The sequence below is a fragment of the Leuresthes tenuis genome, unplaced genomic scaffold (genome assembly GCF_036924035.1).
Source record: "Leuresthes tenuis unplaced genomic scaffold, fLeuTen1.0.hap1 SCAF_12, whole genome shotgun sequence".
NCBI classification, from domain to species: domain Eukaryota; kingdom Metazoa; phylum Chordata; class Actinopteri; order Atheriniformes; family Atherinopsidae; genus Leuresthes; species Leuresthes tenuis.
The window spans coordinates 13,166,862-13,172,174 of NW_027325366.1; the positions used below are offsets into that span (position 1 = coordinate 13,166,862).

General features: G+C 42.0%; 1 non-coding gene across 1 annotated transcript; it reads left to right on the forward strand.

Moving 5' to 3' along the window:
- Nucleotides 1-862: 862 nt before the first annotated feature.
- On the forward strand, nt 863-976 carry LOC140266081 (U5 spliceosomal RNA). The gene has a single exon (XR_011906749.1). It is a non-coding gene; the product is annotated as a U5 spliceosomal RNA (small nuclear RNA).
- The last annotated feature ends 4,337 nt before the right edge of the window (nt 977-5,313 follow it).

Below are 5,313 nucleotides of genomic sequence, written 5' to 3' on the forward strand. Positions count from 1 at the left end.
AGTTAACAACCACAGTGAAGTGTGTCAAAGCCCAAACATGTAACATTCAACAGGACACTTACACAACACATTCAAATCAAACAGTCAGACAACATACAAGAACATATACCCCAGCCGGCATTGCTCCCTGCCTATTTTCGTACAGCGCACACCTTTATTCACAAACTCTTCAACTTATACTCTTATACCGAAGCTGCTACAGCTCGATTGGCCGAATACCCTTTGATCCTATTTCGGTGAATTTGACATCTGCCTTACATATAACAGATTAGCGGTTTAGCAGTTTTAATTTAGTTTGAGTGAAGGAATTCATTTTATAGCAAAATCCGAAATCGTGAAGAACTCATGAAAGTAAGCTTATTCTCGGATTCCTGAAACTTTAGATTTGCTCTTTCTTTTACTGCAAAGTACAACGTTGTTTTTTTTGTTTAAATCTTTCTAGACATGGTAAATATTAAGGACAAAGCAGTTTTCCCATAGTTTGAGTGAAGGAATTCATTTTATAGATAAAATCCCAAGAGTCTGCTGAGAAAAGAGAGTGAATGCGAAGTAGACTTTAACACGGCTATGGGAGCGAGCCGAGTGTGGGCTAACCGGGAGAATTGCTTGAAAGAAACGCGACACCGAATGAGCGATCAGAACAAAGCCTCAATACGGGATTCTCGTGGTGTTTTTGTTGCTGCCTTGTCTTTTGCACAGAGTAAAAGACAAGGCAGCCATCGAATAGGGCCCGATTGTTCCTAGTTGGTCAGCCGAGGAGCAAGGGGGGGGAGAGCAAGCGTCTCAACCAAGCAAAGCTCACCATGGGGAAGGTGGCTATGCCAACTAGCCTGATGCCCTGCTCCCGCAGTGACGGATAATCGTACTCTGGTTTCTCTTCATAACGTACAAGTCTTTCGCCTTTTACTAAAGATTTCTGTGGAGAGCAGCACTAATAAGTTGTTTCTATTTTTGGCAGGCTTTACCTTTGCGGGTGAAGCCCTTTCTGTCTGTGCAAAAGAAATCTTCTTACTGTGCAGAGTGACTTCTCTGAGTAGAGTCGCCTTACTTGTTGCGACTGTGCCGATGTTCGAAGCTGGAGTGCAAAGTTGTTGCTTGAATGGTGCTTGCTGGAGCGTGCGGGAGTGCAAAGTTATACCATTTAAAAGGGCTGAAGAGTGCTCAGTGCAGCGGGTGGGCGACACTCTGGCCACCTTGAAAACCGAGGTTACATCCACTACCAGGGGCAGCCCAAGTTCTGCCGCAAGTGTGGTGAGCATGGGCACCTGGTTGAGGCTTGTACCAAGGTGTTATGTGGGAAGAGCAGAGAAATTGGGCAAACTTTTGGAGAGTGTCCAAATGGCAGGAAATGTAATCTCTGTGGAGAATTAAATCACCTCTTCAGAGATTGCCCTAAATCTTTTGCCAACAAATTAAAGACGGTAAAGCCACAGTCAAGCCAACAAAGAGAAGGACCAAAGGTGGCAGTTGGTGAACAAAGTGAAGAGGTTGACCCAATAAATTCAAACTTCCCGCCAAAAGCTTGGATTGGAAGTGAGGAGCAAAAAGGGGAGGGGCCTGTAGAGGCCTCACCACTCAGTGTTGAAGTCTGTGAGAATTCACAGGCAGAGGGTGGAGCTACGCTAAATGAGGAGGAAGAGCAGACAGGTGAGTCTAGTGAAGATACTCACCTCCCCGAAGGTCAACAGCCGAAGAGGACGGCATCTGAGCCTCTGATTCCCCAGTGGTATCAGAGAAGAGGGGAAGGGTTAGGTCCCTTTCAGACAGTTCTTCAGTGGAAGAACCAAGAGTCTTCCCCTCCGACTCACCAAATGAGGTCTCCTTTTTAACTTCAGCTCTGCAATCAACCCCCAGGGACTCAAAGTTTTTTTTTTTTTTTTTTTTTTTTTTTTTTTTTTTTTTTCCCCCCTTGTCCTGTTCAGCATTATGGCAGCAGAATTGTAGTCTGAATACCTTTGATGCCAAACAGATTTGCTTTGCCAAGGGAAGTTTTATAAATGTAAAGCTCCCCTTGATGCCCATTTATTTATTTTTGTTTACAATATATAACATGTAATAGAACTGAACCGGACCGGGGGACAAGGAAAGAAGAAGAGGAAAGAAGAGGAAACAGAACAAAAATAGAAACAAAAACCAGACAACCAGCTGCTACACCTGTAAAAAACAAAACAGACAACAATCCATGGCCTCTGAGGGGAATCCAGCCTTAGCGCCACCAGGAGCACCTGAAAGCAGACAAGCAGAGAAAAAACAAACACACAAACAAACAAAAACAAGCACAAGAAGCGGTAATCGCATACAACACAGCTGTGGATAGATGACCTGAGACGACATGATAACACATCAACTGCTTAGCGAGCATGCTACTGGGCTAATGAATGTGTGTGTGTGTGTGTGTGTGTGAGAACATGCAACACCCATGGCACAGGATCTACATGGTAACCGTGGTTAGTTATGAGTGTATAAGTGTACAGGGCCACAATCCACAGCCCCCCCCCAGCAATCAGAAGCAGGCAGACTCAGGGACTCAAAGTTAAATGCAACATTGCGTCAGAGGCCAACACCGAGAGTCCGAAAAGGAAATATAGATCACCCTACTCACTTTTCACCTAAAGAAATGAAGGAAGAGCTAGTTTCCCAAGAAATAACCTGTGTGTAATTTGTTTTGATAACTTAGAAAAACGAAAATGACATACCTACTTTCCTTTATGCTTTTAATGGTTCTCACCTTCTCAACACTAAATGTGAGAAGTGTGAAGTCAAAGACAAGAGCCCAGAGTATTTTATCCTTCTTAGACTCCATAAAATCAGATGTGTTTTTAATACAAGAATGTGGACTACCTTTTTTAAAAAACCATAGACAGTGGGAGGAAATGTGGCCCCATTTATCGATATGGAGTGGCTCAAATCAAAATAAAAATGATGGTGTGGCCATTCTTATTAAAAATCTGCATGTTCTGGTGAAAGGTAGCACAGTGGTGAGAGACGGACGGGCACTTTTAGCACACTTGAATTTTATGGGGCAAGACTTTAACCTCTTAAATATTTATGGTTTCAATGGAAAAAATGAAAGGTATGACCTTTTAGAAGATATACAGCTTTACATGCTAGGGCAAGTACCTTTAGTTGTAGGAGGGGATTTTAACTGTATCTTGAGCAGGAAAGATAGAAAAAGAGCAGGGGTAGATTTTAAAGTGGATAAGACTTCGATTTTACTTCAGGGCATATGCAGGGATTTTAAGCTTACTGACTGTTTTAAAACCATGCATCCCAGAGAGGAGGGCTTCACCTGGTTTAGTCATGATGGCACCAGAGCCTCTCGCATTGATTATTTCTTTACTAGAGATTGCCCACCCACTGATGTTAGATTAACCCCTGTTTTCTTTTCAGACCACCTTATGCTCTCCTGCACCCTTTCACCCCCTTCTGGTGTGACGGTAGGAAGTGGTCTGTGGAAACTCAACTGTTCCCTGTTGGAGGATGAAATCATAGTCAGTCAGTACAGGGAATGTTATAAAGAGTGGCAGACCCTTCAAGACCTCTACGAAACACATGCACAATGGTGGGAAATGGTGAAGGAAATGACCCAGACTTTTTTTAAACAGCAAGGTAAACGTAAAAAAAGGAAAGAGAATAGATGTATGATGGGACTACATAAACGCTTACAGCGCTACTTTAAACTAAATCAGTGTGGCATAGACTTTAAAGAAGAAATCAAAGATGTCAAAAAGGAAATGTCAGTTTTAGCAGAAATAAAGAGTAAAGGAATTTTTGTAAGAAGCAGGGAGCAGGAAATTGAGGAAGGTGAAAAAGAAAGAAAGTTATAAATAAAAAGGAGTGTATTCAAAATCTAAAAAGAGAAGATGGGTTTTTAACAAAATCCACACAAGAGATGATTGAAACTGTACATACCTTTTATAGTAACATGTACAAAGAGAAACCAGTGCACTTGGAAACATCGGCAGAAATCTTAAAATTCGTTGACAAAACCGTAAAAGAGAATGCACACTTGACACAGAATTTTACTGCTTTAGAGTTAAAAAAATGCCTAACAGGTTTTAAGAGAAGTCGAGCTCCGGGTTTAGACGGGCTTCCTGCAGAATTCTATCTGACCTATTGGGACCTTTTATCATCAGACATTTTAGATGTTTTTAAAGATTTTGAAAAACTCGACCGACTGCCTGACAGTTTTAGAGTGGGAATAGTGACTCTACTTTATAAAAAAAATGATAAGACTGACCTAAAGAATTGGAGGCCCATCACACTTTTAAACTTTGACTGTAAACTTTTTAGCAAGGTTTTAGCGACACGGATGTCCTCTGTTTTAGAGGAGGTAATTCACCCAGACCAAGCTTGTGCCATCTCAGGGAGACAACTCACCGACAGCCTCGTACTGATTCGAGACATCATTGATTACGCTAGAGACAGAAACACCCGGCTTGTCATCTTAAATTTAGACTTTGAAAAAGCATTTGATCGGGTCTCGCATCAATATCTCTTTCAGGTGTTGCAGCCATCGAAAAGGGCCCGATTGTTCCTACTTGGTGAGCTTTGCTTGGTTGAGACGCTTGCCCCCCCCCCTGCTCCTCGGCTGACCAAGTAGAAACAATCTATTAGATGGCTGCCTTGTCTTTTACTCTGTGCAAAAGACAAGGCAGCCACAAACACCACGAGAATCCCGTATTGAGGCTTTGTTCTGACCGCTCATTCGGTGTCGCGTTTCTTTCAAGCAATTCTCCCGGTTAGCCGACACTCGGCTCGCTCCCATAGCCGTGTTAAAGTCCACTTCGCATTCACTCTCTTTTCTCTGCAGACTCTTGGGATTTTATCTATAAAATGAATTCCTTCACTCAAACTATGTTAAAACTGCTTTGTCGTTCATATTTACCATGTCTAGAAAGATTTAAACAAAAAAAACAACGTTGTACTTTGCAGTAAAAGAAAGAGCAAATCTAAAGTTTCAGGAATCCGAGAATAAGCTTACTTTCATGAGTGCTTCACGATTTCGGATTTTGCTATAAAATGAATTCCTTCACTCAAACTAAATTAAAACTGCTAAACTGCTAATCTGTTACATGTAAGGCAGATGTCAAATTCACCGAAATAGGATCTAAGGGTATTCGGCCAATCGAGCTGTAGCAGCTTCGGTAAAAGAGTATAAGTTGAAGAGTTTGTGAATAAAGGTGTGCGCACACATAGTGAGCTGTAGGAAAATAGGCAGGGAGCAATGCCGGCTGGGGTATATGTTCTTGTATGTTGTCTGACTGTTTGATTTGAATGTGTTGTGTAAGTGTCCTGTTGAATGTTACATGT